The following is a 15,195-nucleotide window of genomic DNA, read 5'->3' on the forward strand; positions in this document are numbered from 1 at the left end:
AGCTACTTCATTCTATGTATTAGAGCTAGGCTACTTCATTATATGTATTAGAGCCAGGCTACTTCATTCTATGTATTAGAGCTAGACTACTTCATTCTATGTATTAGAGCTAGACTAATTCATTCTATGTATTAGAGCTAGGCTACTTCATTCTATGTATTAGAGCTACTTCATTCTATGTATTAGAGCTAGGCTACTTCATTCTATGTATTAGAGCTAGACTACTTCATTCTATGTATTAGAGCTACTTCATTCTATGTATTAGAGCTAGACTACTTCATTCTATGTATTAGAGCTATGCTACTTCATTCTATGTATTAGAGCTAGGCTACTTCATTCTATGTATTAGAGCTAGACTACTTCATTCTATGTATTAGAGCTACTTCATTCTATGTATTAGAGCTAGACTACTTCATTCTATGTATTAGAGCTACTTCATTCTATGTATTAGAGCTATGCTACTTCATTCTATGTATTAGAGCTAGGCTACTTCATTCTATATAATATAGCTAGGCTACTTCATTCTATATAATATAGCTAGGCTACTTCATTCTATGTTTTAGAGCTACTTCATTCTATGTATTAGAGCTAGGCTACTTCATTCTATGTATTAGAGCTAGGCTACTTCATTCTATATATTAGAGCTACTTCATTCTATGTATTAGAGCTAGGCTACTTCATTCTATGTATTAGAGCTAGACTACTTCATTCTATGTATTAGAGCTACTTCATTCTATGTATTAGAGATTGGCTACTTCAGTCTATATATTAGAGCTAGGCTACTTCATTCTCTGTATTAGAGCTAGGCTACTTCATTCTATGTATTAGAGCTACTTCATTCTATGTATTAGAGCTAGGCTACTTCATTCTATGTATTAGAGCTAGACTATTTCATTCTATGTATTAGAGCTACTTCATTCTATGTATTAGAGCTAGGCTACTTCATTCTATGTATTAGAGCTAGGCTACTTCATTCTATGTATTAGAGCTACTTCATTCTATGTATTAGAGCTAGACTACTTCATTCTATCTATTAGAGCTACTTAATTCTATGTATTAGACCTAGGCTACTTCATTCTATGTATTAGAGCTAGGCTACTTCATTCTATGTATTAGAGCTACTTCATTCTATGTATTAGAGCTTGACTACTTCATTCTATGTATTAGAGCTAGACTACTTCATTCTATGTATTAGAGCTACTTCATTCTATGTATTAGAGCTAGGCTACTTCATTCTATGTATTAGAGCTAGGCTACTTAATTCTATATAATATAGCTAGGCTACTTCATTCTATATAATATAGCTAGGCTACTTCATTCTATATAATATAGCTAGGCTACTTCATTCTATGTTTTAGAGCTACTTCATTCTATGTATTAGAGCTAGGCTACTTCATTCTATGTATTAGAGCGAGGCTACTTCAATCTATATATTAGAGCTACTTCATTCTATATAATATAGCTAGGCTACTTCATTCTATGTTTTAGAGCTACTTCATTCTATGTATTAGAGCTAGGCTACTTCATTCTATGTATTAGAGCTAGACTACTTCATTCTATGTATTAGAGCTACTTCATTCTATGTATTAGAGATTGGCTACTTCAGTCTATATATTAGAGCTAGGCTACTTCATTCTCTGTATTAGAGCTAGGCTACTTCATTCTATGTATTAGAGCTACTTCATTCTATGTATTAGAGCTAGGCTACTTCATTCTATGTATTAGAGCTAGACTATTTCATTCTATGTATTAGAGCTACTTCATTCTATGTATTAGAGCTAGGCTACTTCATTCTATGTATTAGAGCTAGGCTACTTCATTCTATGTATTAGAGCTACTTCATTCTATGTATTAGAGCTAGACTACTTCATTCTATCTATTAGAGCTACTTCATTCTATGTATTAGACCTAGGCTACTTCATTCTATGTATTAGAGCTAGGCTACTTCATTCTATGTATTAGAGCTACTTCATTCTATGTATTAGAGCTTGACTACTTCATTCTATGTATTAGAGCTAGACTACTTCATTCTATGTATTAGAGCTACTTCATTCTATGTATTAGAGCTAGGCTACTTCATTCTATGTATTAGAGCTAGGCTACTTAATTCTATATAATATAGCTAGGCTACTTCATTCTATATAATATAGCTAGGCTACTTCATTCTATATAATATAGCTAGGCTACTTCATTCTATGTTTTAGAGCTACTTCATTCTATGTATTAGAGCTAGGCTACTTCATTCTATGTATTACAGCGAGGCTACTTCAATCTATATATTAGAGCTACTTCATTCTATGCATTAGAGCTAGGCTACTTCATTCTATGTATTAGAGCTAGGCTACTTCATTCTATGTATTAGAGCTAGGCTATTTCATTCTATGTATTAGAGCTACTTCATTATATGTATTAGAGCTACTTCATTCTATGTATTAGAGCTAGGCTACTTCATTCTATGTATTAGAGCTAGGCTACTTCATTCTATGTATTAGAGCTAGACTACTTCATTCTATGTATTAGAGCTAGACTACTTCATTCTATGTATTAGAGCTAGGCTACTTCATTCTATGTATTAGAGCTAGACAACTTCATTCTATGTATTAGAGCTACTTCATTCTATGTATTAGAGATAGACTACTTCATTCTATGTATTAGAGCTACTTCATTCTATGTATTAGAGCTAGACTACTTCATTCTATGTATTAGAGCTACTTCATTCTACGTATTAGAGCTACTTCATTCTACGTATTAGAGCTACTTCATTCTATGTATTAGAGCTAGACTACTTCATTCTATGTATTAGAGCTAGGCTACTTCATTCTATGTATTAAAGCTACTTCAGTCTATGTATTAGAGCTACTTCATTCGATGTATTAGAGCTAGGCTACTTCATTCTATGTATTAGAGCTACTTCATTCTATGTATTAGAGCTACTTCATTCTATGTATTAGAGCTAGGCTACTTCATTCTATGTATTAGAGTTAGGCTACTTCATTCTATGTATTAGAGCTACTTCATTATATGTATTAGAGCTAGGCTACTTCATTCTATGTATTAGAGCTAGGCTACTTCATTCTATGTATTAGAGCTAGGCTACTTCATTCTATGTATTAGAGCTAGGCTACTTCATTCTATGTATTAGAGCTACTTCATTCTATTTATTAGAGCTAGGCTACTTCATTCTATGTATTAGAGCTACTTCATTCTATGTATTAGAGCTACTTCATTCTATGTATTAGAGCTACTTCATTCTATGTATTAGAGCTAGACTACTTCATTCTATGTATTAGAGCTAGACTACTTCATTCTATGTATTAGAGCTACTTCATTCTATGTATTAGAGCTAGGCTACTTCATTCTATGTATTAGAGCTAGACTACTTCATTCTATGTATTAGAGCTACTTCATTCTACGTATTAGAGCTACTTCATTCTATGTATTAGAGCTAGACTACTTCATTCTATGTATTAGAGCTAGGCTACTTCATTCTATGTATTAAAGCTACTTCATTCTATGTATTAGAGCTACTTCATTCGATGTATTAGAGCTAGGCTACTTCATTCTATGTATTTGAGCTACTTCATTCTATGTATTAGAGCTACTTCATTCTATGTATTAGAGCTAGGCTACTTCATTCTATGTATTAGAGTTAGGCTACTTCATTCTATGTATTAGAGCTACTTCATTCTATGTATTAGAGCTAGGCTACTTCATTCTATGTATTAGAGCTAGGCTACTTCATTCTATGTATTAGAGCTAGGGTACTTCATTCTATGTATTAGAGCTAGGCTACTTCATTCTATGTATTAGAGCTACTTCATTCTATTTATTAGAGCTAGGCTACTTCATTCTATGTATTAGAGCTACTTCATTCTATGTATTAGAGCTACTTCATTCTATGTATTAGAGCTACTTCATTCTATGTATTAGAGCTAGACTACTTCATTCTATGTATTAGAGCTAGACTACTTCATTCTATGTATTAGAGCTACTTCATTCTATGTATTAGAGCTAGGCTACTTCATTCTATGTATTAGAGCTAGGCTACTTCATTCTATATAATATTGCTTGGCTACTTCATTCTATATAATATAGCTAGGCCACTTCATTCTATGTATTAGAGCTACTTCATTCTATGTATTAGAGCTAGGCTACTTCATTCTATATATTAGAGCTACTTCATTCTATGTATTAGAGCTAGGCTACTTCATTCTATGTATTAGAATTAGACTACTTAATTCTATGTATTAGAGCTACTTCATTCTATGTAATAGATCTACTTCATTCTATGTATTAGAGCTACTTCATTCTATGTATTAGAGCTAGGCTACTTCATTCTATGTATTAGAGCTACTTCTTTCTATGTATTAGAGCTAGGCTACTTCATTCTATGTATTAGAGCTAGACTACTTCATTCTATGTATTAGAGCTAGGCTACTTCATTCTATGTATTAGAGCTAGGCTACTTCATTCTATGTATTAGAGCTAGACTACTTAATTCTATGTATTAGAGCTAGGCTACTTCATTCTATGTATTAGAGCTACTTCATTCTATGTATTAGAGCTAGACTACTTCATTCTATGTATTAGAGCTACTTCATTCTATGTATTAGAGCTAGACTAATTAATTCTATATATTAGAGCTACTTCATTCTATGTATTAGAGCTAGACTACTTCATTCTATGTATTAGAGCTACTTCATTCTATGTATTAGAGCTAGACTACTTCATTCTATGTATTAGAGCTAGACTACTTCATTCTATGTATTAGAGCTACTTCATTCTATGTATTAGAGCTAGACTACTTCATTCTATGTATTAGAGCTAGACTACTTCATTCTATGTATTAGAGCTACTTCATTCTACGTATTAGAGCTACTTCATTCTATGTATTAGAGCTAGACTACTTCATTCTATGTATTAAAGCTACTTCATTCGATGTATTAGAGCTACTTCATTCGATGTATTAGAGCTAGGCTACTTCATTCTATGTATTAGAGCTACTTCATTCTATGTATTAGAGCTAGGCTACTTCATTCTATGTATTAGAGCTAGGCTACTTCATTCTATGTATTAGAGCTACTTCATTCTATGTATTAGAGCTACTTCATTCTATGTATTAGAGCTAGGCTACTTCATTCTATGTATTAGAGCTACTTCATTCTATTTATTAGAGCTAGGCTACTTCATTCTGTGTATTAGAGCTACTTCATTCTATGTATTAGAGCTACTTCATTCTATGTATTAGAGCTACTTCATTCTATGTATTAGAGCTAGACTACTTCATTCTATGTATTAGAGCTAGACTACTTCATTCTATGTATTAGAGCTACTTCATTCTATGTATTAGAGCTAGGCTACTTCATTCTATGTATTAGAGCTAGGCTACTTCATTCTATATAATATAGCTAGGCTACTTCATTCTATATAATATAGCTAGGCTACTTCATTCTATGTATTAGAGTTACTTCATTCTATGTATTAGAGCTAGGCTACTTCATTCTATGTATTAGAGCTAGGCTACCTCATTCTATATATTAGAGCTACTTCATTCTATGTATTAGAGCTAGGCTACTTCATTCTATGTATTAGAGCTACTTCATTCTATGTATTAGAGCTAGGCTACTTCATTCTATGTATTAGAGCTAGACTACTTAATTATATGTATTAGAGCTACTTCATTCTATGTATTAGAGCTAGGCTACTTCATTCTATGTATTAGAGCTAGGCTACTTCATTCTATGTATTAGAGCTAGACTACTTCATTCTATGTCTTAGAGCTAGGCTACTTCATTCTATGTATTAGAGCTACTTCATTCTATGTATTAGAGCTAGGCTACTTCATTCTATGTATTAGAGCTAGGCTACTTCATTCTATATAATATAGCTAGGCTACTTCATTCTATATAATATAGCTAGGCCACTTCATTCTATGTATTAGAGCTACTTCATTCTATGTATTAGAGCTAGGCTACTGCATTCTATATATTAGAGCTAGACTACTTAATTCTATGTATTAGAGCTACTTCATTCTATGTAATATATCTACTTCATTCTATGTATTAGAATTAGACTACTTAATTCTATGTATTAGAGCTACTTCATTTTATGTAATAGATCTACTTCATTCTATGTATTAGAGCTACTTCATTCTATGTATTAGAGCTAGGCTACTTCATTCTATGTATTAGAGCTACTTCATTCTATGTATTAGAGCTAGGCTACTTCATTCTATGTATTAGAGCTAGACTACTTCATTCTATGTATTAGAGCTACTTCATTCTATGTATTAGAGCTAGGCTACTTCATTCTATGTATTATAGCTAGGCTACTTCATTCTATGTATTAGAGCTAGACTACTTAATTCTATGTATTAGAGCTAGGCTACTTCATTCTATGTATTAGAGCTCCTTCATTCTATGTATTAGAGCTAGACTACTTCATTCTATGTATTAGAGCTAGACTAATTCATTCTATGTATTTGAGCTACTTCATTCTATGTATTAGAGCTAGACTACTTCATTCTATGTATTAGGGCTACTTCATTCTATGTATTAGAGCTAGACTAATTCATTCTATGTATTAGAGCTACTTCATTCTATGTATTAGAGCTAGACTACTTCATTCTATGTATTAGAGCTACTTCATTCTACGTATTAGAGCTACTTCATTCTATGTATTAGAGCTAGACTACTTCATTCTATGTATTAAAGCTACTTAATTCTATGTATTAGAGCTACTTCATTCGATGTATTAGAGCTAGGCTACTTCATTCTATGTATTAGAGCTACTTCATTCTATCTATTAGAGCTACTTCATTCTATGTATTAGAGCTAGGCTACTTCATTCTATGTATTAGAGCTAGGCTACTTCATTCTATGTATTAGAGCTACTTCATTCTATGTATTAGAGCTAGGCTACTTCATTCTATGTATTAGAGCTAGGCTACTTCATTATATGTATTAGAGCTACTTCATTCTATGTATTAGAGCTACTTCATTCTATGTATTAGAGCTAGGCTACTTCATTCTATGTATTAGAGCTACTTCATTCTATTTATTAGAGCTAGGCTACTTCATTCTATGTATTAGAGCTACTTCATTCTATGTATTAGAGCTACTTCATTCTATGTATTAGAGCTACTTCATTCTATGTATTAGAGCTAGACTACTTCATTCTATGTATTAGAGCTAGACTACTTCATTCTATGTATTATAGCTACTTCATTCTATGTATTAGAGCTAGGCTACTTCATTCTATTTATTAGAGCTAGGCTACTTCATTCTATATATTAGAGCTACTTCATTCTATGTATTAGAGCTAGGCTACTTCATTCTATGTATTAGAGCTACTTCATTCTATGTATTAGAGCTAGGCTACTTCATTCTATGTATTAGAGCTAGACTACTTCATTCTATGTATTAGAGCTACTTCATTCTATGTATTAGAGCTAGGCTACTTCATTCTATGTATTAGAGCTAGGCTACTTCATTCTATGTATTAGAGCTAGACTACTTCATTCTATGTATTAGAGCTAGGCTACTTCATTCTATGTATTAGATCTACTTCATTCTATGTATTAGAGCTAGACTACTTCATTCTATGTATTAGAGCTACTTCATTCTATGTATTAGAGCTAGACTACTTCATTCTATGTATTAGAGCTAGACCACTTCATTCTATGTATTAGAGCTACTTAATTCTATGTATTAGAGCTAGACTACTTCATTCTATGTATTAGAAATAGGCTACTTCATTCTATTTATTAAATCTACTTCATTCTATGTATTAGAGCTACTTCATTCGATGTATTAGAGCTAGGCTACTTCATTCTATGTTTTAGAGCTACTTCATTCTATGTATTAGAGCTACTTCATTCTATGTATTAGAGCTAGGCTACTTCATTCTATGTATTAGAGCTACTTCATTCTATGTATTAGAGCTACTTCATTGTATGTATTAGAGCTATGCTACTTCATTCTATATATTAGATCTAGGCTACTTCATTCTATGTATTAGAGCTACTTCATTCTATGTATTAAAGCTAGGCTACTTCATTCTATGTATTAGAGCTACTTCATTCTATGTATTAGAGCTAGGCTACTTCATTCTATGTATTAGAGCTACTTCATTCTATGTATTAGAGCTAGACTACTTCATTCTATGTAATAGAGCTAGGCTACTTCATTCTATGTATTAGAGCTAGGCTACTTCATTCTATGTATTAGAGCTAGGCTACTTCATTCTATGTATTAGAGCAATTTCTTGTTAACAAACTATAGTTTTGGCAAGTCGGGTTAGGACATCAGCTTTTGTGGATGTCACAAGTCATTTTTCCAACAATTGTTTACAGACAGATTATTTCACTTATAATTCACATCATCATTTTTACCTACCTCATCCCCATGCTGTTTTTATTTATTTACTTTTCTGCTCTTTTGCACACCAATATCTCTACCTGTACATGACCATCTGATCATTTATCACTCCAGTGTTAATCTGCAAAATTGTAATTATTCGCCTCCTTTTTTTTTTCTACTGTGTTATTGACTTGTTTATTGTTTACTCCATGTGTAACTCTGTGTTGTCTGTTCACACTGCTGTGCTTTATCTTGGCCAGGTCGCAGTTGCAAAGGATAACTTGTTCTCAACTGGCCTACCTGGTTAAATAAAGGTGAAATAAAAAAAATAAAAAATAAAAACAGTATCACAAATCCTGTAGGTCAGAAGTTTGCATAAACTAAACTGATTGTGCCTTTTAAACAGCTTGAAGAATTCCAGATGTCACGACTTCCACCGAAGGTGGCTCCTCTTCCTGTTCGGGCAGCGTTCGGCGGTCCTCGTCACCGGCCTACTAGCTGCCAACAATCTCTTTTTCTTTTGTCTGGATTGTTTTCACCTGTTGCTTATTTTTGGTTCATTTATCGTCTATTTAAACTTCCAGTGCCCGCCTGCTTAGAATTCCGTGACACCAGAACATTTTGTAATGGCTTTAGAAGCTTCTGATAGGCTAATTGACGTAATTTGAGTCAATTGGAGGTGTACCTGTGGATGTATTTCAAGGCCTGTCTTCAAACTCAGTGCGTCTTTGCTTGACATCATGGGAAAATCATAAGAAATCAGCCAAGACCTCAGAAAACAAATTGTAGACCTCCACACGTCTGGTTCATCCTTGGGAGCAATTTCCAAACGCCTGAAGGTACCACGTTCATCTGTACAAACAATAGTACACAAGCATCAACACCATGGGACCACGCAGCCGTCATACCGCTCAGGAAGGAGACGCGTTCTGTCTACTAGAGATGAACGTACTTTGGTGCGAAAAATGCAAATCAATCCCAGAACAGCAGCAAAGGACCTTGTGAGGTGGGGTTACTTCCGCTAATATCCTTCACATCCCTACTCCCTAGGGTTCCTGGAGGAAACAGGTACAAAAGTATCTATATCCACAGTAAAACTAGTGTCACGCCCTGACCTTAGAGAGCTTTTTATGTCTCTATTTTGGTTTGGTCAGGGTGTGATTTGGGTGGGCATTCTATGTTAATTTTCTATGTTTTGTAATTCTTTGTTTTGGCCGGGTATGGTTCTCAATCAGGGACAGCTGTCTATCGTTGTCTCTGAATGGGAACCATACTTAGGCAGCCCTTTTTCCCACCTGTCTTTGTGGATAGTTAACTTTGTTTGTGGCATTTTGCCCTGTAAGCTTCACGGTTGTTTTCTCGTTTGTTGTTTTGTTGGCATCATTGTAAAAAGAAAAGAAAATGTAGGTTTAGTAGTTATATAGTATATATGACATACTGATAGTGATAGTAGTAGTAGTAGTTATGCACAACGCTGCACCTTGGTTTCGACAGCCGTGACAACTAGTCCTATATCGACATAACCTGAAAGGCCACTTAGCAAGGATAAAGCTACTGCTCCAAAACCGCCATAAAAAAGCCAGACTACGGTTTGCAACTGCACATGAGGAAAAAATATCATACTTTTTGGAGAAATGTCCTCTGGTCTGATGAAACAAAAATAGAACTGTTTGGCCATAATGACCATTGTTATGTTTGGAGGAAAAAGGGGGAGGCTTGCAAGCCAAGGAACACCATCCCAACCGTGAAGCACAGGAGAGTCAGCATCATGTTGTGGGGGTGCTTTGCTGCAGGATGGACTGGTGAACTTCACAACATAGATGGCATCATGAGGTAGGAAAATTGTGGGGATATATTGAAGTAACATCTCAAGTCATCAGTCAGGAAGTTAAAGCTTGGTCGCAAATGGGTCTTCCAAATGGACAATTACCCCAAGCATACTTCCAAAGTTGTGGCAAAATGGCTTAAGGACAACCAAGTCAAGGAATTGGAGTGGCCATCACAAAGCCCTGACCTCAATCCAATAGAACATTTGTGGGCAGAACTGAAAAAGTGTGTGCGAGCAAGGAGGCCTACAAACCTGATTCAGTTACACCAGCTCTGTCAGGAGGAATGGGCCAAAATTCACCCAACGTATTGTGGGAAGCTTGTGGAAGGCTACCCGAAACATTTGACCGAAGTTAAAGAATTTATTGGCAATGCTACCAAATACTAATTGAGTGTATGTAAACTTCTGACCTACTGGGAATGTGATGAAATCAATAATTCTCTCTGCTATTATTTTGACATTTCACATTCTTAAAATAAAGTGGTGATCCTAACTGATCTAAGACAGGGAATTTTTACTAGGATTAAATGTCAGGAATTGTGAAAAATGTAGGTTAAATATATTTGGCTAAGGTGTATGTAAACTTTTGACTTCAACTGTAAGTATTCAGACCCTTTACTCAGTACTTTGTTGAAGCATCTTTGGCAATGATCACAGCCTTGAGTCTTCTTGGGTATGACACTACAAGCTTGGCACACCAGTATTTGGGGAGGTTCTCCCATTCTCCTCTGCAGATCCTCTCAAGATCTGTCAGGTTGGATGGGGAGCATCGCTGCACAGCTATTTTCAGGTCTCTCCAGAGATAGGGTTCAAGTCCGGGCTCTGGCTGGGCAACTCAAGGACATTCAGAGACTTGTCCCAAAGCCACTCCTGCATTGTCTTGGCTGTGTGCTTAGGTTCATTGTCTTGTTGGAAGGTGAAACTTTGCCCCAGTCTGAGGTCCTGAGCACTCTGGAACAGGTTTTCATCAAGGATCTCTAGGTACTTTACTCTGTTCATCTTTCCTTCGATCATGATTAGTCTCCCAGTCCCTGCCGCTGAAAAACATCCCTACAGCATGATGCTGCCACCACCATGCTTCACCTTAGGGATGGTTCCAGGTTTTCTCCAGACATGAAGCCTGGCATTCAGGCCAAATAGTTTAAATCTTGATTTCTTCAAACCAGAGAATCTTGTTTACCAAGGGCTGAGATTCCTTTAGGTGCCTTTTGGCAAACTCCAAGCAGGCTGTCATTCGCCTTTTACTGAGGACTGGCTTCATCTGGCCACTCTATCATAAAAGCCAGATTGGTGGAGTGCTGCAGAGATGGTTGTCCTCCTGGTGCTCTGTCAGAGTGACCATCGGGTTCTTGGTCACCTCCCTGACCAAGGCCCTTCTCCCACGATTGCTCAGTTTGGCCCCGCGGACAGGTCTAGGTCTTAGTGGTTCCAATCTTCTTCCATTTAAGAATGATGGAGGCCACTGTGTTCTTGGAGACCTTCAATGCTGCAGACATGTTCTGGTACCCTTCCCAGATGTGTGCCTCGACACAATTGCTTCAACCTCATGGCTTGGTTTTTGCTCTGATAAGCACTGTCAACTGTGGGACCTTATATAGACAGGTGTGTGCCTTTCAAAATCATGTCCAATTAATTAAATCAAGTTGTAGAAAAATCTCAAGGATGATCAATGGGAACAGGATGCACCTGAGCTCAATTTTGAGTCTCATAGCAAAGGGTCTGAATAAGTTATTTCTGTTTTTTACTTTCAATACATTTGCAAACATTTCTAAAAGCCTGTTTTCACACATCATTTTGGTGTATTGTATGTAGGTTGATTACTTACATTTTTTAAAATCCATTTTAGAATAAGGCTGTAACATAATAAAATGTGGAAAAGGTCCAGGGGTCTGAATACTTTCCGAATGTTCTGTATATGGGGGATTCAACCATCCCAGGTCTGCAGAGTTTGCTACACTCTGACAACAGTCTTGCCTTGCCTCCACCACCCTGATTGGTTGCTATGAGGTCATGCGTCCCAAATGGCACCCTATTCACTATATAGGGGATATGGACTCTATATAGGGGATATGGTCTCTATTTTTATTTTTTATTTCACCTTTATTTAACCAGGTAGGCTAGTATCGTCCCTCATTTGCACACACTATATATATACTTTTTCTACTGTATTATTGACTATGTTTTGTTTATTCCATGTGTAACTGTGTTGTTGTACGTGTCGAACTGCTTTGCTTTATCTTGGCCAGGTCGCAGTTGTAAATGACAACTTGTTCTAGCCTACCGGGTTGGGCTCTATATAGGGGCTATGGGCTCTATATAAGGGATATGGTCTCTATATAGGGGATATAGGCTCTGTATAAGGGATATGGTCTCTATATAGGGGATATGGGCTCTATATAGGGGATATGGGCTCTGTATAGGGGATATGGGCTCTGTATAAGGGATATGGTCTCTATATAGGGGCTATGGGCTCTATATAAGGGATATGGTCTCTATATAGGGGATATGGGCTCTATATAGGGAATATGGGCTTTATATAGGGGATATGGTCTCTGTATAAGGGATATGGGCTCTATATAAGGGATATGGGCTCTATATAGGGGCAATGGGCTCTATATAAGGGATATGGTCTCTGTATAAGGGATATGGTCTCTATGTAGGGGATATGGGCTCTATATAGGGGGTATGGTCTCTGTATAAGGGATATGGTCTCTATATAGGGGATTTGGGCTCTATACAGGGGATATGATCTCTATATAGGGGATATGATCTCTCTATAGGGGATATGGGCTCTATATCGGGGGAATGATCTCTATATAGGGGATATGGGCTCTATATAGGGGATATGATCTCTATTTAGGGGGTATGATCTCTATATAGGGGGTATGGCCTCTATATAGGGGGTATGGTCTCTATTTAGGGGATATGGTCTCTATATAGGGGATATGATCTCTATATGGGGGATATGATCTCTATGTAGAGGATATGGTCTCTATATAGGGGATATGGTCTCTATATAGGGGATATGATCTCTATATAGGGGGTATGGTCTCTATATAGGGGATATGGTCTCTATATAGGGGATGTGGTCTCTATATAGGGGATATGATCTCTATATAGGGGATATGATCTATGATCTCTATATAGGGGATATGATCTCTATATAGGGGATATGATCTCTATATAGGGGATATGGTCTCTATATAGGGGATATGATCTCTATATAGGGGATATGGTCTCTATATAGGGGTATATGGGCTCTATATAGGGGATATGGTCTCTATATAGGGGATTTGGTCTCTATATAGGGGATATGGTCTCTATATAGGGGATTTGGGCTCTATACAGGGGATATGATCTCTATATAGGGGATATGATCTCTCTATAGGGGATATGGGCTCTATATAGGGGGTATGATCTCTATATAGGGGATATGGGCTCTATATAGGGGATATGATCTCTATTTAGGGGGTATGATCTCTATATAGGGGGTATGGCCTCTATATAGGGGGTATGGTCTCTATTTAGGGATATGATCTCTATATAGGGGGTATGGTCTCTATATAGGGGATATGGTCTCTATATAGGGGATATGGTCTCTATATAGGGGATATGATCTCTATATAGGGGATACGATCTCTATATAGGGGATACGGTCTCTATATAGGGGATATGGTCTCTATATAGGGGATATGATCTCTATATAGGGGATATGGTCTCTATATAGGGGATATGATCTCTATATAGGGGATATGGTCTCTATATAGGGGTATATGGGCTCTATATAGGGGATATGGTCTCTATATAGGGGATTTGGTCTCTATATAAGGGATATGGTCTCTATATAGGGGATATGATCTCTATATAGGGGATATGGTCTCTATATAGGGGATATGATTTCTATATAGGGGATATGGTCTCTATATAGGGGATATGGTCTCTATATAGGGGATATGGTCTCTAAATAGGGGCTATGGGAATAGGGTTCCATTTGAGACTCAACAACTGTCTCCTTTTATAAATAGTGTGGTATCCTAAAACACATGTTCTGTGTGTGTGTGCGTGTGCGCGTAAGCGTGTGTGTGTGTGTGTGTGTGTGCATTTTTTAGGGTAATGCAGATACCACCTTGTAAATGAGGAGATCTCATTCCCTCATCATTTGTTCATGCCCCACTTTACAGTCAGCAAGACGCTGCTAATCAAGTCAGCCAACTAAAAATCTACAAGTGCACAGTATAGAGAATAGGTGGCCATTTGGGGTGCACCGTGGGTGCATGTGGTCTAGTCTGTGGCTGTCTTAAAACATCAAGGTGCTGTTTGTCTGTCTACATTCAGCAGCCTAAGGTGTGATATGCTGTGATTGGTTACAGGCCAGGTAGAGCCTGGGGAGTGAGCCACTCTGATTGGTTTACAGGGTGTCTGGCAGCCCAATGGCGGTCCAGCAGCTACTAATGCCAGAGCTGTCACCACGGGTTACCGGCTACAGGAGATGACACCCAATTACCAGGAAAATCTGTGGATGCCACCTGTTGTGTACACACACACTCAAGCATGCACGTACACACGGGCACACACTGGCACACACGGGCACACACTGGCACACACTGGCACACACGGGCACACACTGGCACACACTGGCACACACGGGCACACACTGGCACACACTGGCACACATACAGTGCCTTCGGAAAGTATTCAGGCCCCTTTACTTTTCCCACATTTTGTTACGTTACAGCCTTATTCTAAATAAAAATAATAGTAATTAAAACGAATCTACACACAATACTCCATAAGCGAAAACAGGTTTATATAAATGTTTGCAAATGTATTAAAAATTAAAAACTGAAATACCTTGTTTACATAAGTATTCAGACCCTTTGCTATGAAACTCGAAATTGAGCTCAGGTGCATCCTGCCTTGTTACCTGGTTTCACATATCTACAGTACCAGTCAAATGTTTGGACACACCTACTCATCCAAGGGTTTTTCTTAATGTTTTACTGTTTT

General features: G+C 36.8%; 1 protein-coding gene across 2 annotated transcripts in view; it reads right to left on the minus strand.

Moving 5' to 3' along the window:
- oca2 (oculocutaneous albinism II) overlaps positions 1-15,195 on the minus strand; it is a 196,412-nt gene that overhangs the window by 74,898 nt on the left and 106,319 nt on the right. The gene's annotated exons all lie outside the window — the stretch shown is intronic.

The sequence above is a fragment of the Oncorhynchus mykiss genome, chromosome 5 (genome assembly GCF_057628025.1).
Source record: "Oncorhynchus mykiss isolate SJ-2025 chromosome 5, ASM5762802v1, whole genome shotgun sequence".
Taxonomy (NCBI): Eukaryota; Metazoa; Chordata; class Actinopteri; order Salmoniformes; family Salmonidae; genus Oncorhynchus; species Oncorhynchus mykiss.